Source organism: Parambassis ranga, chromosome 19 (assembly GCF_900634625.1).
Source record: "Parambassis ranga chromosome 19, fParRan2.1, whole genome shotgun sequence".
In the NCBI taxonomy this organism is placed as follows: Eukaryota; Metazoa; Chordata; class Actinopteri; family Ambassidae; genus Parambassis; species Parambassis ranga.
This window is the reverse complement of record NC_041039.1, coordinates 23,605,172-23,625,299: the sequence shown is the minus strand read 5'-3', so window position 1 is coordinate 23,625,299 and position 20,128 is coordinate 23,605,172. Positions and strand designations below refer to the sequence as shown.

Sequence of the window (20,128 nt, the reverse complement as noted above, 5' to 3'; positions counted from 1 at the left end):
TTTAATGTGAAGTTCCATGTTTGTTCAAAACGACAACTTTTCTAGATGGGACCAAAACACATGAAGCAGCACAGACTGTGTTTTGGAGGATTCCCTCTATAGTAGGTCACATGTTGACCTGCGGTGGAGTCTCCACTCAGACAGACTGCTTGATAATATGATTAACACCAAAGAGACATAAACACGGGGCCCTCATCTGTCTCAGTCAGTGAGACAGACCATGAGGTTTTTTGCCATAATTCGTGGGTCAGTTTGATACCTGAGCAGCAGAGTCTGTGTGCTGCGTCTGTTTACTCTGAGGTGAGGGCCAGCAGCCGCACTGAAAGCGATACTCCGGCCGATGTTTACCCAACTGCTGTGTCCTAACCTCGGTACAAACGGTGGCTCCTGGCGTGATCCACCTTAATACTGACAAATGACATTTCTGACCAGGAAGTTGGGGGGTTTGTGGGTAATCGATCCGTAAAGACTGTGTTAACTTTCATTGCTAAGGTGAAGTTCAGTGCTGATCTGATCGTGTTTGTCTGAGGGATCAATGTGAGCAAGAAAATTAGCTTTGTCCCTTCCCTTTTATTCACGTCTGTCTTATTGGCATGTGTGCTGCTGCTGGCTGCTCCTCCTTTATGCTCAGACAACACACAGAAGGAAGGAAGTGAGCGTGATATGCAGTGCAGACTGTGACGGGCAGTTTATTTCTTTGCCACTCTCCGTCTAGACTGTTTATAAACAAAAGATTGGCTCAAATTTCTAAACTCTAAAAAGACGTAAAGCTTTTTCAGAATCATCCAATCAAATAATTAAATCGGTGGTGGCCCTGCAGAAACATGTCAGCATGTTGAGGAGCAGCGGCTGTGCCTCCTCCTAGCGGATTCAGACCACAGTCTGGAGTCTCTCCTACTGCAACACCTTGAGCCTGTTGATCATCGGCTGCTCCTGATATTTAGACATTGGCCTTGACCTCAGTCTGACCTCTCCCCTCTGAAGGGTTGGGTTTCTCTGTCCAGCTACTGGGAAGCAAGGGAGGGATGTTGGAGCAGCAGAGGAGAAGCAGATGGAGAGCCTCACACTGAGAAACAAAAATCAGTTGAACAACTGCTTTCATGTCTGAGATTAAGAGCTCTAAAAACAATTAGATGTGGTTGTTTGTCTTGATCTTATAAGTTTCTTCACATTCAGCACGAATATTTTAAAACTTTTAAACTTAAGGACAAACGACTTTGATAAAATGTCCAAAAAAATTGGGCTGGATGGAATAAACTGAATAGATTTTACAGGGCAAACGTCCCTTTGATGCAATTTGTCCAGGAAGGCACCTGCTCACATGTTTAGAATATTATTTAATGTATATTATATTGTTTGTGTACACATCAATGGAACTGGCCTTGGCTTTTGTGGAGATGCTATCTTTTACAGTACAGTTATTATTTCCCCATCTAAACGCATTAGGACCTTCACAGAGCTCTCTGACACCTGTCTCTCTGCATCTTGAGAACACATCAGCCCCCCGGCCGGCCCTTCTTCACACCACATCAGCACTTTTTCCTGCAGGAGGTTATGAGTTCACTGGACATCATGTTCAGAGGTGTTGGGTCACTTCCTGAGGAGCGAATGTCAATCATCTGGCCAATCACTTTACAGTCAGTCCTTCATTCACTCACCTGGCTTTCCAAATCTCTGATCTCCACCTGTCTGCTCAGGTTGATGAATAATTTGACACTTAAGCCCCAGCTGTCTGTTTGGGATCACTCAACTGTCTAATGTAGTTTAAAAAAAAAAAGATCCTCAGTGCCATGACTGATTGATGATGATTTGTACTTCTTGTCAGTCTGTGTTTTTATAACACTCCTTCACATTAGCTCCCCTTTACAAAGAGCATTAGAACTTCAACTGTCTTTAATGGGAACTTTATACAAATGCATAGCTTCTCTTATCAGCAAAATACTGTCCGAGAAGGTTACAATTAAGTTCTCAATCTCTACAATTTAAACCTGCTGTAGGAAAACACATTGTGATAATACCAACTGTCAAAAGCTAAAGTTAACCTTAGCTGGCTAACAACGCAATCTGCCACACAAATACTTTGTGGCGTTTTAGTGATGTTGAAAAACATTTCTTTTTTTTCAGGTGTCGAGATGATGATGAGGAACGGACTGGTAAAGGAGCATTAGCGCCACTTCTGGTTGATGATGGAACACCTCGTCCTCATGAGAGTACCTCAGCATAACGGTAAGATCGTGTGATGGAACACCAGCTGTCCAGAACGATACTCTGTGTTTCTGTCGGATCTGTTGGCTGGCAGACCCTAAAAATGTAGCATTTACCAGCCTGTCGTTCCCGTCATTTGGAGTGCTCATTAAATCATGCATGGTGCAGAACTGGGCTAAAAGGGTCCAGGCTGGTCTGGCAGAAACCCTGCACCAGTAGGATTTTGTCATCATTTCACACTGGTTTCATTTGACCTGCAAGTCTGACATGAGCCAATAAATTTAAACCTCTGTGGAGCTGAGAACAGTTCCTGGGTGTTCATCCGGATACTTTTAGTATACTGTGGTGTAACCTTCATGATACGCCACAGAACTGACCAACGGGGATTTTTTTGTATTCTATGGATATCATGCTGCACAGAGCCGTTTGTGTACGTATATGTCAGAGACCACAGCTCTGTCATGGTGCGGCCTGTGAGCTGGATGTAAGTGAACACTGTTTTAGTGGAACCTGTGTCTGGTCCCAGCAGGCTCTTTACACGTCCAGCTGCTAACTGCAGGATCAGACCCAGAATTATGTTTCCTTGTTGTTGGAGTCTTTTCTTCTGCCACAGTGGGGCTGGTGGAATGGTGTTTACTGCACAGGGCCAACTGGACTGCTGCACACACACACACACAATGGCTGAAACACAAGCTGTGTTTCATAAAGTTGATGCAGGGTTTGGGATTTTAATTTCGCAGGTTGTCTTTATTTTTTTGTCTGTATTTATTTACACGTGCGTTTGACTTTACTTAACCATTGCCACTCGATATCGCCAGCATTAAGGCACACACATACCCACCATGCAGGCACATGCACACACACACACACACACGTACAAGCCAACCTCCTCCCCACCCACTCTCTCATTGGCTGATCGTGTCGTCACGGAGACAACAGCTGTCTCCAGGATGAAGAAGCTACTTTGAGGGTGCCAGCCAGTCTGCAGGCCTGCAACTGGAGAGTCCCATGGGTCTCTCATGGCCTTCAACACACACACACACACACACACAGACACACACTGGCAGTAGAACAGGATTTGCGCCCTCTAGAGACTAAAGCAGTTAGTTTTTATTCTGTACAGAACAGAATGTTTGTCCTTCATGTATGTCCTCAGTGCAGGGCGAAGGACTGAACCAGTCCATCCACAAGATGCATTAATTAACCAATAATGAACTTTGTAAAGTTTTAAAGAAGTTGTGCACTAACTGTAGTCCGCTCAGAAGAAAATAATCAGTGTTGTTTGTGTTCGAATCTGAAAGAAAATGGAGGGAAATTTCATGCAAAATGAGTGCGAACGGACCGTGAAATTACACATCACAGAGACTTACTGTCACCACACACACACACACACACACACACACAAAGACCCACCAGTCAGTCCGTCCTTACAATCATGTGGCACAGCTGAGGTTTGTGTAAACTTTATAATGGAGTTCTTAGAGATTTCAACAAGTCTGAAACTGCTTTTAAATGTTCGACGTTCATTGCGTGCTCTCTGTGCTGAAAGAAACACATGCAGGAAGGTCCAGGGATCAGGTTTCTTCCCTCTTTTCACGAACTTAGAGTTTTGCAACGTAGTTCATCTGCCTTTATGTTGCATTTGGTGGCTGTAATTTGCTGTTTAATTGTTTTGTGTGTGTAGAATAGAATATACCGGTGTACTTTTTTGGGGGGATTTGTTGAATTTCTTATTTTTTGAATGTTTCTTAGAGATGAAGAACACAATCGTTTTTGCTATGTTATATTTAGTTATTGTCTTTTCCACATTGTATAACACAAAATATTTAAATATTTACATATACACAATATTTCACAATTTTTTTTAAGGAGAATTTACTGAAGCTGTTCGTTGTGTGGTTTAAACACACACAGTGCTGACTCACTGAACTGTGTGTGTGTGTGTGTTACATGTGTTGTTTTGGTTCGACTGCAACTGTCAGGACAACGACCCGTCTAATCTGCACCTGCCACTGACACAGCAAATGTACGTCTACACACACACACACACGCTCACACACAGCCGGCCTACATAAGAGACAGTCGGAGCCGAGTGCCCGACTGACCAACTGCAGGGCATTCTGGGAAATCCACGGGCCGCAAGCTGTTAAGTTTTACTTCGATTTTGCTCGCTCGTCCCCTCCTCGTCTTCCTCGGTATTGTCCTCTTTCTCTCCGTCACCTCCTCCTCTTGTCTGTTCATCATAATCACAGCTGCCTGTTTATTTGTTTTTCTTTTTTAATTGTAAATCTTAAGGTTGTCGTGTGAAACCTTAATTTGTTACTACTACTACATGATACAGATGATATGATGCATGATTTATTTTCAGTGTTGTGTAGACGAAGGAGGAAGAAGGAGGTGCAGAGTGTATCTACTGCAGGCTTCATGTCGCAGCTTTAACAGCATTAGTCACAACAAGATGTGGCATTTTTACAAAAAAGAAATCTAGCACAAGACACCAAAAAACAGCAAAACACAGAAGTGATGAAAAGGACGAAGTGAGAATTGGTTTCACACATCGTTTAAAAAACAAAACAAACTCCGGTGGTGCTTCTGTCTATTTAAGTTAACTCTCTACAATAGTAAATAACACGTCTTGAAGCACTAGAGAGAGTAAAATCGGAGCAGGATATTCCAGAAGAGAAAAATCTCTGTATCTGTATGGCTCATCTCATTCAGAAAAAAATCACACACTCTCACTGTAACCGCACACTCGTGGCTGCATGCTGATTGACAGGCGGGGCAGGTGTGAGCGGTCTGTAGCAGCGTCCCACCTGTTAGCCCGACCCTCCTCTGCGTGCCCACAAACACACACACACACGCCTCACCCTTTTCCCCACCCCCTCGACCCCTGACCCCGTGACCAACTTCCTATTCCAGCAGGCAAGGTAACAACGCGCCCCCCCATCGCCCCTGGCAACCGTGACCCCGGCCACGACTGCAGCTTCGTAAATGAAACTCTGGGGCTGTGCCTGCACTCTGAAGCCCACCACTACTGTTTACTGCCGGCTCTGTCACCCACGACCTTTGACCTCGGCCCCTTCCTATTCTGACACCACTCTGGCTCCAGTAACAGTAACATCTTTTATCCTGTAATCAGATGGTTCAATACTTTCCATTATACGTTTTATGATAGTTTACTATGGTACACAGGGTACTGATGTGGATTTAGGTCACTGTTAAAGATGAATTTGAGTTCCTTTTATTTAGAAAAGTTAAAATAAAAATTCAGAAATGTAACAGTTTAAAATCGCTTGTGTTGTTGACAAAGGTAGGGATGCCACAGTCACAGTCGACAATGTTTTCCAAGGTAATACATTTGTGACATAATTTTCAGCTTTTCGCTTAAATATGGAATCAACCACCATCATCTTGTCTCCCTTTCAGGGGAGTCTGACTGCTGCTCCTCTTTGAAACACGGTGTTTTAGCTGAAACTGATAACACACTAGCTCTCACCGCGCTCACCAAGAAAACGCAACTTGAGAATAATATTTCAGTCCTTGTGTGCCACATCTCTGTGTGTTTATGGGGACAGACTTGTTGCTATGTTAGTTACAAACCATGACATTTACTGAACCACTTACACTGTGGTTTAAGGCCTTACCTTAACCAGGAGTTGTTCCTGCCTAAACCCCAAAGCAAGTGAAACACAACTTAACAGTGAGTGAAAAAAGCAGTTCTCAGTGTTAGGAGCAGTCCTGTGAGAGGGATGCAAACTCCAAACTCCTGCAGTTCACCAACCTGCCTTCTAATGTGGACATTGTGATTGGAAGATTTGCCCACCCAGCATAACCTAACCCTAACCCAGCATAAATAAAAAAACCCAGCTCTGTGTTGTATTTGGGTGATGTATTATCAACCAAATGTGGAGGACGATGCAGCCTGGATAAACTTGTCACACACATGATGTCATGCCAATATTGGGCTTCACTCCACCAAGTAGCAACCTGCAGGGCTGAGAAATAAAGCACTTGTAGACCTATTAAAAAAACTGCAGTTCCTCCTGTGGCCTCTAGAGGCTGTCTCCAAATGTGAGTCAATCCCCATAGTCCTCCATGTTAAAACTTAACAACGAAATGAAACATGTTTAAAAACTCAATCGTTATGACTGCATAGTTTGGATAATTAAGGGTGTGACGGGCGGGTGTAGAATTATTTTGAGTTTTGGTCAAACTCGGCAGAGCAAACTCTCGACCTACAGTCACATCAGGGGAAACGTCAGACCAGCCTTGTAAAAGCAGATGTTCATAATACTGTAAACAAATCAAAGAATTTAATCCCATTAAGAGGCTATTTGGAAGCCTTATTTTCTCCGTGTTCTGGCTTCATCTCAGAGACGGTGGGCTAATTACCGTCCCGGCAGTAAAGTGGAAAGAATGTCTGTGTCAGAGCGCTGAGCCTCGGCCTCTTCACCGTGCAGAATCGCTGAGGTAATCCTCGTTTTTAACAAGCGCTGACTCTACTCTGAAAGCATGGCCGTGTTTCACTGCAGAGAGGAGCAGATTATTCTCCAGAGTCCCACAGACTGCAGGCTTTTACTGTGATTCACATGCCCAACACACCCCATGAACACATCATGGCCATCACAGCACCATTGGGCTATTTCGAAAATAATGTGTGTACCAGTTTGTTACTTGTCACCACAATGTTTAACATTATTTAATCCCAGAAGGAGACAAAGTTTGATATATTAATTGCAGTAGTTCCAGTGTGAGATCAGTTTGTACATGGACGTCTTAGACCTGGTCTTGTGTAGGTTGAAATTATAATCATGTATGTTTTTTTTGTAATGTCCAGTATTCCAAATATACAGAAATATGTTTAGTTGAAGTTGCTGGACTCAGTAAAGCATTAATCAGATATAAATATATGGACGTCAAAAGTCATTCAATCCTCTCTAAGAAAAGCTCCTGGAAAAGTTGGATGATGTTTCACAGCAGAACCCAGAAAGCACCCAGAATTCCAAATGCCCCTCACCTCGGTCCTCGTGTATTTTTGGGAGTCGTGACGGTCTCGGCCCGGCACGCCGTGTGCCCTGCTGGCTCGCAGGCGTTTGCCCCGCGAGGGATTATCCAACCACGCCCGGAAAAGACGTGTGAAATTGTGACGGGCACGAAAATAAAATGACAAAGTTTGTGAGGCTGTGTGCGTGGAGGAGCGTGTTAGCTGTTGGCACACACACCGCTGTGTAAACTGATATGTGTGTGTGTGTGGACGCCTCATCAGTGGTCAGGCTGGTGTGAGTCGGTGTGTTTTCAGCCCCAGAGTGCTGCGATCACGGCTGATAGCAGGTGCTCCGAACGGGAAACACGATCAGCTCAACACACTGCAGCTGTATGCTGTAATTGATTATAGTGAGTTTTATGACAGTCAAGCCTCAGGCATGCAGCCACAGCCAACAAACAGACGGTAGCTCTTAATACCAAAGACCTCACTCACAAAATGTTCACTCTTTGTGAAGTGCAAAAAGGGCGTGAAGGTTGCAAATGGACTAACATGTTAGCTGGGTCTAATTTTATGCAGGCCTGTGAATTTAGTCCAAATCTTTAATTTCTCTCTTGGAAACAGGGGAAATGTATCCTCATCCTCTGAGACAGAAACTCAGATAAACCTCAATATCTTGGGTGGTCATAGGGAGCGAGGGGTGATGATGACTTCATTCCTGTGGATCAGTGGTGGGAAATGAGAATCCCTCATACAGCAGCATTGATATCAACATGATTCACAACATGGCAACATTACCAGTCAAAGTTCAGGCACTTCAGAGTGTCACCAACTCACTTTGTGTCATCGCTCAAACTCAGATCTCGTTGCATGGCTGGTGTTTTGCTTTCTTTATCCATCTTCTGAGAGGGCTCACAGCCAGACGCTGCTCATCTACTGTCTAAGTGGTACAGATATTGACTACACATCCTTTTTTAGCCACAAAGGCCCCGTTCACACTGGGGAAATCAATCCGGCTAGAGCAGGATTCGGGCCGTATCCAGATATATTTTTTCTGAGTCTGAACAACGCGAATCAGGATATATCCGGATGCATCTTGATCCACCTCTCGGAGGGCAAATGCGGCTAGTGAATCCGGCTAGCGACGTGATACTTCTGGGTTCACGGGGACAGTGTCTGGGTCACGTACAAAAGCCGTATGTAAACAACCGTCGAACTACAACAGCTTTGCCCCGCGTTCATTTTCCACAGGGCTACAAAGGAATAAACTGCTGCTTGAACTGGGTCAGTGTCAGACAAACTGTGGATGGACTTTTTGTAGCAGCAGTGATCCCAGTGTATTCTGGGTTTTGGTGAAACGGCACCTAAACATCACTTTATGTTGCGGAAGCTGTTCTCATCACCACAGCTTCACTGCAGGTGTTTTGTTCTTTACACATCGTCCATGACCTTTGACCTGCCACCCTCACTCCCTCTGATCCCCTCCTAATGAAGCTGTGCATGACGTGGCGAATGACAGTCAACAGAAACCGGAAGATTTACTGACCTGGGCCTCTCTCCTCATGCTCCCTGCACAGCATCTTTCCTTCTCCGTGAGCTAATTAGAAGAACTGGAGAGGACAAAGTGTGTTGTGAGACTCAGCTGGACGTGTCAACAGGTCTGTTTTGATCAGGGGATGAGAGTCTTGGTTGCTTAGCTTAAAGGATTGGTGAAGAATGTAAATTCAGGCTCGCCCTGGTGAGGGGTCAGCAAGGACAAAAGGGGTGGGGTCAGCCAGGATTAGGTTACCAGGGAACAAAAGTACCAAAGTCAAGGGTAAAGTCTGAGCAGGCAGTGATTCAGCTTTGGGTCCTGTAGATTGCAAACATTTTGTGTATTATTTGGTTTTTACTGAGACTTGTAGACATGAGTGGTGTTTATTGGTCTGGTTATTTATTATCATAGTTATTTTAAGATGCCAGCCTGTTCTCCTTCCAGTCTTTAGCTATGAATAAGTGTTCCCAGGATGCAGATGGCACAGCATTTGGCAGACCTCTTATGTGTTTCTGTGCATCAGTATATGGTGGCGTGGAGCTCGTTTCAGCTACGTGAGAGTGTTGGCAGCACTGGCTTATCCTCAGGGACATCTGCAGTTTATCAAACAGGCTCAGTGCTCTGTCTTCAGCCGCTCTCAGCGTTAGATAATGAAGAAAGGCTCCCCGCTCCACAGTGGAGCTGAGGACTTGACTTTGAAACGTGAAACAGCTGCTGTGCTGTTTGTAAGCACAGAAACGTTAGTTATGAGGCAGGTTTGATCGGAAACCTCAGAGGGCAGCAGGACTTTCTGATGCGTTCAGTCTCGACTCGTAGTGTACATTTAATCATACCCATGCTCTGCTACCTTTGTGTGTGCTGTATGGGTAAAACCAATCACTGATCAGGTATCAGCAGTATCAACGGTGCATATGGAGAGTTGAGAACGTGGTCTGAAGTTCAAAGTTGTATTTGATGTGCTGGTCGTCCAAGACGGCTGGATCAGACATGGCTCAGCTCTCTGTGTTCTGTGTTTCCCATCAGACTGCTGGTGGCTGCTGGGAGAAGTAGTTCTCTGCCGTCAGCCTCTCAGCATCTCGTTAACATCCAGCTGGGAGACGTTCACCAGCAGAGTGTCAACAGATGACACACTGCTGCACTGATCTGACTGTTAGAGCATGATCAGGGCTGCACAGTTATAATCCCTCATTCAGACAGGATTAACTTCAGGGGGAGGAAATATTTCCATGTGGCTCCTGGTTATTTTACTGGGCCTAACGGTGACTTCACTCTCTGGACCTCAGTCCAATATTGTTTTTGTTGTGTCTGCTGTAAACACACAGTTATCACACTTGGGACAAAACATCCGCATTGAGACCCCCAGATGAGACCAGGTCTGGATCTGAATCATCTCTGGTGTGGTCCTTCTGGTGAGAAAACTGAACCAAAACAGGACCAGAAGCTATGAATGGTCTGATAAGTATGCCACAGTTAAGGTTTTATGCAGCTACCTTCAACATTGTCTTGATATGTGACTCCAGAGCGTCATTCATGTTCTTTGTTTACCAGTTTCCCCAGAACTCTTCCTTCATTTCTCACACAGAGGTGAGAGTCTCCATCACCTGTACATCTTCTGTGATTGCCAGCCATTGTTAAAACCTATACTCTATCTGCAAAAAGCATGTCAGTCAGGTATTAGTCTGTACCACACCCAGTCCCCTCTCAAATATTTAGATATACAAAGCAAAGACGAGTTCTAGAAAATCATATAGCATAACAATCTTGCAAAGAACTGAGTGACCGGAGAGCCTGACGCTTCATTCATTTCCATCCAGTACATAAAAATAAAGACCAAAGCAGACAAATGTTTAATTGCAAGACAAGAAGGTGCATAGATCCAACAGAAAGGTGAAGGAACAAGACAAAATTAGGTTTATGTTTAAAAGTCATGCTGAAAAGTTTGAGTTTACGATCCGGTCTCATGGAGTGGGGCCTGGTGTTGTCTCATTGTGTAACACTGAGATGCAGTGTGAGTGTTCAGTGTTGTGTTGAGTTGTGTCTGCTTGTGCACTGTGAGAATAGATGTTGTCAGTGGATCCTCTGTTTCATGTGTGTGTTCCAGCAGTGCCAAGGTACCACCACAGAGTTATAGGCCCTCCTCCTCCTCCTCCTCCTCTCATTATCCCATGCAGATGTTCAGTGCAGGGCCCTCGCCATATCAGGTGACTACAAATCTAATTGATATCAAAACTCTGGCGGGGGAAGCCTAAGCCTCTCTGTGCTCTCCGGTTACGGCCTGTTATAAGTCCAGCCTGACTTCTGACAGACATTTTCAGCGTGAAACATGCACTGTCCTCACTTCAAAGGAGGCGGGCGTCCTGCTGCCACCTAGGAAGAGCCCCAGTGGAGCCCCGTTCTGCCTGTTTTCACAGTGTTCCGTCCCATTTGAGGCTAAATCGGATTAATTACGCTCAAGACTTTTATCTGCCCGAGTAGAGGGGGGCTTGTTTCAGCGCAGCAAAACAAAGCATTAATAAGCTCATCGGCAAACAGTGAGTTTAATATGGGAAAGTGATCCGCAGCAGGGTATTACAATGCAGCTGAGAGGGAATTGGAAGCTTAAGGAGAGGATGTGATGGTAATGACTTTAAGGCGACATAATCCTCCCCATCTGGGCCCAGCGATTGTTTGATATTTATGGTTAATGATCAGCACTAATAGGTTTGTTATTTTCTTATGGGATAAATATGAATGGAGGGGAGCATGGGAAGAGGTTCTGATTTGTTTTGTTTTCATTTTGTTTTGAGTTTGAACCGGAGATCGTTTTCATGTCTGCTCTTTGTCTCTCTGTACTGACAATGCAGGGTGGGAGGGTTTTTCTCAGACTCTCAGACATGAAGTGTTGTTCCTCCTGTCTGATGTCGGATTAAAGTGAGCGGCAGGATTCACTCTCACAAGAGTGGAAGCAGATGGAGTTCTGTGTTGCTGTGTTGCAATGCGATTTGTGTCTGTCACTGCAGTAGCGCTACTGACTGACTGACTCATGCCATTCATTTAAACCAAGCAGCGACCTGAGAGATGACGTTTCAGAAACTGCAGTTCCTCCAATGGCTTCAATTCCCAAAGACAACACAAATAATAGCAGTAAGTACTGGAAGTACTGAAGCTTGGTACTTAAGTAAGAGTACAATTGCCCAGCAAAATATATACTCAAGTAAAAGTAGAAGTGCTACAAAGTCTTAAGTACTTACTTTTAAATGTCCTTAAAGTATTAAAAGTAAAAGTACTCATGCACCAATATACACTCAACAAAAATATAAACGCAACACTTTTGTTTTTGCTCCCATGTTTCATGAGATGGACTTGAAGATCTAAACTTCATTCCAGATACACAATATTACCATTCCTCTCAAACATTGTTCACAAATCTGTCTAAATGTGTGATAGTGAGCACTTCTGCTTTGCTGAGATAATCCATCCCACCTCACAGGTGTGCCACATCAAGATACTGATCTGACATCATGATTAGTGCACAGGTGTACCTTAAACTGCCCACAATAAAAGGCCACCCTGAAATGTGCAGTTTTGTCTCACAGCAAAATGCCACAGATGCCACAAGCATTGAGGGAGCGTGCAATTGGCATGCTGACAGCAGGAATGTCAACCAGATCTGTTGCTTGTGCATTGAATGTTCATTTCTCCACCATAAGCCGTCTCCAAAGGCGTTTCAGAGAATATGGCAGTACATCCAACCGGCCTCACAACCGCAGACCACGAGTAACCACACCAGCCCAGGACCTCCACATCCAGCAGGTTCACCTCCGAGATCGTCTGAGACCAGCCACTCAGACAGCTGCTGAAACAATTGGTTTGCATAACCAAACAATTTCTGCACAAACTGTCAGAAACCGTCTCAGGGAAGCTCAACTGCATGCTCGTCGTCCTCATCGGGGTCTTAACCTGACTCCAGATCGTCGCCAACAGACTTGAGTGGGCAAATGCTCACATTCGATGGCGTCTAGCACGTTGGAGAGGTGTTCTCTTCACGGATGAATCTCGGTTTACATTGTTCAGGGCAGATGGCAGACAGCGTGTGTGGCGTCGTGTGGGTGAGCGCTTTGCTGATGTCAATGTTGTGGATCGAGTGGCCCATGGTGGTGGTGGGGTCATGGTATGGGCAGGCATCTGTTATGGACGAAGAACACAGGTGCATTTTATTGATGGCATTTTGAATGCACAGAGATACCGTGATGAGATCCTGAGGCCCATTGTTGTGCCATACATCCATGAACATCACCTCATGTTTCAGCAAGATAATGCACGGCCCCATGTTGCAAGGATCTGTACACAATTCTTGGAAGCTGAAAATGTCCCAGTTCTTGCATGGCCAGCATACTCACCGGACATGTCACCCATTGAACATGTTTGGGATGTGCTTGACCGGCGTATACGACAGCGTGCACCAGTTCCCACTAATATCCAGCAACTTCGCACAGCCATTGAAGAGGAGTGGACCAACATTCCACAGGCCACAATAGACAATCTGATAAACTCTATGCGAAGAAGATGTGTTGCACTGCATGAGGCAAATGGTGGTCACACCAGATACTGACTGGTTCTGAGTCCCCAGACCGCCAATAAAGCAGAAACAAAATGCACATTTCAGGGTGGTCTTTTATTGTGGGCAGTTTGAGGTACACCTGTGCACTAATCATGATGTCAGATCAGCATCTTGATGTGGCACACCTGTGAGGTGGGATGGATTATCTCAGCAAAGCAGAAGTGCTCACTATCACACATTTAGACAGATTTGTGAACAATGTTTGAGAGGAATGGTAATATTGTGTATCTGGAATGAAGTTTAGATCTTCAAGTCCATCTCATGAAACATGGGAGCAAAAACAAAAGTGTTGCATTTATATTATTGATTTCCATTGCAAAGGATCTGAAAGGATCTGAATAATCAAAGAAATCATCTCAAATTAAAATGGAGCATGTGTAGTTAATGTCCATGTTCAGTCCAGAAGCAACTGTGGACAGGTCTGTGTGTCATGAGGCAGGCTGTGGGCATCAAGTGAACAGAGAGGCTGCTGATAACAAACAGGCATTCAGCATGTTTACTGTGTCAGTGTTCCTGCTGTAGATTCATGTTATGATTCATGTTAATTAGACATTAATGGATGGACCTGTGTTAGCAGACAGCAGCTAACTAGTTAGCTCACTGAGCCAGAGCACCGGCATCATGACTGAGGCTCATTATAGAAACACAGCTGGCAGCGTGACACCAGCTCCATGCAGAGTCTGACCTCACATCAGTCCACACTGTGTTCATCACATGTAGCAAGTAACTACAAACACTGTAGAAATGTAGTGGAGGAGAAAGTATAAAGTATGCACTATTATTTTTACTTAAGTAAAGTATAAACACATAAAAATTTACTTAAGTACAGTAACGAAGTACAAATACTTACTTTATATACTTATATAATACTTTCCACCACTGGAAAAAAAGGCACGACTGATCAACAATCTCCTACCCCAGAAACGCATGTAAACAGCGACCTCATAGCACCTTTAACCTAAGCGGGAAATTTCTGTCAGTGTGGGCTCACTGCAGCAAAAGTCCTGCTCCTTTCTGGAAACAACCATGGCTACAAGCAGTGAAAACTCAGATATGTGTGTAGAATAACACAGAGAGAAATTTAAAGTTAGGTTTCTTTAATTATTTTAACAGTGGACAGTGGAGAACAACAGTGGAAAAAATGTTAGCTCCAGGTGCTATAGATAGCACGTCTCACGTGTAAATCATGGCTTCCTAGTTATTCCAAGGAGTGCAGAACTTTCTCGCAAAATGCATTTTTCAAATAAGAGAATAAAGGTTTAGACTTTGCCATATTTTCCAAATTACACATAAAACATTCAAGAACTGTCAGAAACATCAGGACTGACAACAGTCTGTGGTTTTACCATTGTTTTTGGCCAGCAGCTCTGCACTGAGCTTCAAAAACGCTCTTCAGGAAGGTTCAGCCATCTTTATTTACAGTCTGTGGCAGTAACATTATCTTTATCCTGCTAAAATCTAGGATTACCCCATCAGGCAAACAGATCATCTGCAGTTTTGGCACACACACACACACACTCACTCGATTGGTACTGTATACTTATAGTCCAAGTTAAGGATCAGGGAACTATCAAATAAACCTTAAACTTTGAATTAAAGGGTGTTCTGTGATGTTCCTGATGGGTTCGGTTTGACTTCACAGATTTACTCGTCTGACAGCTCGTTACTGACCCCTGGCCTACTTGTTTGATGGATGACTTTATGACACTATTTTTGTCGGGAGCGTCACTAAGGGCCCGGGCTCGGGTATGTGACCTTTTCTCTGGGTATGTCTTGTCAGGAAAAGATGCGTCAGGACAAGAGTTAATGAATCCTCACCATCATGTTGAGCATGCAGTTTTTTCGCGATGGGGTCTAGGACGTTCTGCCAGCCCAGACCTCCACCGTTCAAAAGAAAAGAAATACTTGCTAATGTTTTTCCCATGGGTCTATTTTGGTTCCTGACACTAACGGGTATGAAGTCAGATTACAGCCAGAGGACTGTGGCTGAGCTGCCAGCCGATGTCCCGATGTTAAAGCGGTACGCTCCAGTGTTCCGGCTACAACATGACATGTGTTTTTGTAACTCTCCCTGTGACACGCAGGGACTCATTTTCAGCAAGAGTGTCAGCGAAATGCCTGAAATGTAAAATGAGAGAGCAGATCACAGCGGTGCCAACATACAGCTTCACAAATTATCGGCCTGTGTGACGTTTACATGCAGCAGGATGAGTGGATTTTCCAAACATGTCAGTAACCGTTGTTGAAATCAGAACTGAGGAGATAGCACCAGATTTTCTGATATGTTTTATGTGTGTGTGACCATTTATATCAGAACAATAAGACAAATCTCTGTCAGAACATCCTAGTTATTCAAGGTTTGTATAACCGGGAGTTTAAATATGTATAATTTCATCAAAACTGCTTCATTGACTCTAAATATGGCTTTTATGAAGTTACCTACAGATTTCTAAAGAACAGGTTTATTGCTCAGTATTCAGTTATGGTTAATACTCGTCTGTTGGCAACTCCCACCAAGTGGCCACCCTAGGAACTGCAGAACTTTAATTTCTTCTATGTGCTTGTCCGCACACCTTAAAGTTCACTCATAGCAATCTTATTTTCAAGTTTCTGACTGATTGTTCACCTTAACAATTTAAAATCTGTGAGTCTCTGAGTCACACAGAGAGAACATAGCAAAGGCTTTTATCAGGATGCACAGAAGGAAAAGTTTTGAATCAGTTGGCGTTTTTTGCTTATTCCTCAATGTCGTGTTTGGAATTAATTAGTCCACACACTCATCATCTCAAGGATTTCAGCTCTCTATAATAGTTTTGGACATAAGAATATAAAAATGTATTTAGTCTTTAGTCCCTAGCGGACTGCACCCCCTTGAGGCGGACAGGAACACTGCAGCGTGTTTCCTGAGTCGTCTGGCATGCTGGTGAATGTGTTCACTAATGCTCAGTAAGACCATGGACATGCCGGGAATGTATCACACACACACACACACACACACTTACTGAGGCAAGAAAAAAATCAATACGGTCTGATTTGTACGTATAAAATACATTTTTGTTTATGCCCAGCCCTCTAGTGCTGAAAATAGATGCCTCCACCAGTATTTTCACTCGAGCTCTGTTCTTATGTTTAATGATGGCTTGTTATGAGTCCCGACTGCTGCCGGGGCAGAAAACATTTTGAATAAGAGACAATGGAACTGTGGTATTCCAAACTCCCACACCCAGAGTTGGGAGAGAGAGGTTAAACTCTGATAACAGGACAGGACTGGTGGTGCTAACAGAATATTTATATTCTGACAGATTTGTGTTACTGTTACTGTTCCTGCTTTATCTTTGAGGCCTGTGATAAGGTCTGCAGGTCTCAGGAGGTTTGAGTCTGGATGGTTTAGGCTAAAAACAAAAGTTCCACGAGGCATCAAAAAACACTTTACAACCAGCTGACCCACAAGCCCACAGCCATGTTTCAGTTTAATTTCTATAAATGATCTGTTGTTCTCCTAGAGTTTGAATTCCACCACTCCTCTCCTACCTGATATTTTCTACTCTTTGTTTATTTATTCAGACTCGTAGAGACTGTTGGTGCTTTATAATTTGATCACATTTACAAACCATGATTTGCAGAGTGTTTCTATGTTCTCACACACACACACACACACACACAGTACTGTCTGGTATCTTCCACCTGCCCTCCTTGATTCTAAATCATGTACTCCCTGGTATGAGCACGTTTATACTTTACTGCGTGTGTGTGTGTGTGTGTGTGTGTGTCAGGAGGCCATCTTGTTTTTTCATTTGCTGCGCTTTGTGACATTTGTTCCTGCAGTTGAACATGTGCAGGACAATTTCTCGATTCTTCCAGCAGTGGACAGCTGCGGCGTGAATTACACTAAAGCCGCTGCTTTTGGGGGGGGATTAGGTTGGGGCACTGTGTGTGTGTGTGTGTGTGTCTCCTGGGACATGTTAACCCTGTGCAGTCAGAGGTCCTTCAGGTCCTGGACCAGGACCAGGATCTGAGATTTTTATTGTCTCTTTTGGCAGTAAGCTCTGCTCTTACTTCCATCTTTGTACCTAAATAACACATTTGTAAAGGCCTGATGAATCAGATGTAACCTCTGAGAAAAGGAAGAAAATAAAATTGTATTTAGAGCAAATACAAATAATTAAAATGAGTGTTTTGTTCCTTGACGGTTTTTACCAGAATCTTGAAATATGATGGAAATCGAGGCTGTTAAACAGAGTTTAAACTGTGGGTAGCGCTGCCTTCGTTTGCTTACTTCCTTTTTGGGATTAACAGTACATCTCTGTACAAATCCCAGATAATATTCTAACTACACAGAGAGGTAGAGGTGTAATCTGAATATCTGTGGATGAACTCTTTGAAGTATTGCTAGCAGCTTGGTCAGACCTTCAGTGTGAATCATTAGTATTACAGAGAATATATTGATTTACACAGGAAGACTCTAAAACCCCTGAAAATTGTGCTGGTAACAGGACACCGTGCGGCAGAGAGGGGATTTCTACCACTCTGAGAGCCTCTTGTGTGTTAATCGTTGGCTCGATCTGCAGAATCTGAGCGTCGTGCCAAGTTGGAATCCTTTTATTGATAGTTTGAAGAGGCAGAGCGGGAGGCCGTGGCGGTGCCGGAGGCTTAAAGCTCGGGCTTGGCCTGAAGCCGAATTTGTTCTGTCGGGAGTGACCTGACCTCTGAGGGGGAGAAGTTGGCGTTGATTCTGACTTTGTTCTTTTTCTCTGTGCTGTAATTTGCGTTGCAAAGACAACTCAGTGCTCAGCCTCACAGGTAGAAACAGCCGTTTGTGATATTTTGTTTTGTCTTCCTGATTTTAGGTTGTTCTTGTGACATGTTTTTGGAGGCTAAACCAGGACGTTAATGATCCTCTCAGGTGTAGTTCAGCAGGATCATCTTCACTAATGTACACCACTTTATGATGTTTGAAGCCTAAATATAATCACCAGAAGCTAAAAGCTATTGCTACGCTATAAACCAGCTACAGCACGGTCACATGACTACAGCATCAGCACCAAATTTACCTACAGTTTCTACAGTACAAACACCTCGATGACATTTAATGACATAATTTGTAGTCCCATTTAGCCACTTGTTAGCATTTACTGTTTTGAATGAGCTTTTACTCAATTTCCCCACGGTGATTAATAAAGTTCATCTTAATCTTTTTCTTTTTATTTACTAGTATGTTTAGTGTTATGGCTCATTCCTGTTGCACTTTAATAATATCATAATTTAGTACAGTTCACATCGGTCTCATTCAAGTGAAAAGTGACCCTAGTGAATCTAATCTAAGTTTATTGTTATGGTCCTCTTGCTTTCATGACCATGGTGAAGGCATGGCTAACACCATACAGCACATCTTGTCTTGTAGTCACACGACATAATGCTGATATTTGTCAGGTGATTACAGTTTGATCTCAGTGCTGGAGCAATTCTTAGACACTCATCATGCTTCTGGACACAACAAACACGGATAACAATGGGGCGGCTCTAAATTTCTAACCCACAAAAGAAAACAGACATGTTTATGGTCTGGTAGCAGAAATAAACATGACTGGTACAAAACTATTTTTGCTCTCAATGGATCATTTAATGACAGATGTCTGGGGGGGGGGGGTTGGAATTATGCAGAATTGAAGCACAGGTTTAAGGTGGAATCCCCTGGTTGGCTCCCATAGTGTTTTATATGCAGCATTCCAGAGAGCATCCACAGTAGCCTGAAACCCAGCGACAGCCCTCTGCTCTTGTTTTGGATTAGCAGAGGAGAGGTCATTCCAGTGAAGACGATCTGACGCGCTTCTCCATCCATAACTGCTGCAGTTGTTCATCTGTTAAACCTTAAGCATCACCACAAAGACGCCAAAACCGCTTCGCCCAGTCTACCTGATCCTTGTATCCAGCTCTGCTCTCTGTGCTTTCAGGAGGCAGTAAAGGGCCCAAACAGACTAGCAGTAAAGATCAGGGGCCCCCTCTATCAAACTGGGGCTGCACTCCCATCGCCTCCCTGTGTGGTCATTCATAAACTCATCCTCGTGGCGGCACACGGCGCGGCCACTTGCCTAATGCATAAAAACACCCCATTAAAGCGCCTGTTACCATTTAATGGGTGTGGAACTCCAGTGAACAACACAACACAAACACACAGATGGTTTTTCACTGCCGAGGGCGGCGTATGATCCACCCCGATGCAGTTTTATTCACCTGTTAAAGGAAGGTCATTGTGTTTCAGTGCGGTCTTCATCTGTGGTGTTTTATAGTAATTGAAGCCAAGTGTGTGTTGTTGATGGCTGATTGTAAGTCAAAATAAAGTTAACGTGGCTGACACATGCTGCGCGTCCTCGTACAGCAGCTCCGTCAGAGATTCCTCCACCCTGAATCAGAGGTCAGTGAGTCATCGCAGAGCTCCGAGGCCGTGATTCAGGTTTCACTGTTAAAATGTTTCTGGCCTTTGTCAGACGGCCTGAATGCTAAAACCAGATACGGAATAGTTCTTCAGCCATGTTAACATCATCAGTGTGTTTGTTGTACTTCAGACATGTATGACTCATCTCACTTTAAAATGAAAGATGCTGCAGACTGTGATTTCAATACATCGCACGAGCGGCGATCGGATGATCGGTTGAATTTCTGACATTTGATTTTTTTTGTCGCCCTCGTGAGAGTATCGCTCAGTTTCAGCAGAGATAATGTCCAAATTCTGTGTTTTTTCCCCCACTGCGCATGCGTTTGCCAAACACGCTTGACATCACGGCACCTACATGAAATTGTTACAGAT

The 20,128-nt window shown here is 44.0% G+C and overlaps 1 protein-coding gene across 1 annotated transcript in view; it reads left to right on the top strand.

The window, feature by feature from the left end:
* Window positions 1–2,146: 2,146 nt before the first annotated feature.
* The window catches only part of LOC114451345 (voltage-dependent calcium channel subunit alpha-2/delta-4-like), a 63,172-nt gene continuing 45,190 nt past the window's right edge, over window positions 2,147–20,128 (top strand). Inside the window, exon 1 of the mRNA XM_028429873.1 lies at window positions 2,147–2,226. The gene's annotated coding sequence lies outside the window, so the exon portion shown is untranslated. The remainder of the gene's footprint in view (window positions 2,227–20,128) is intronic.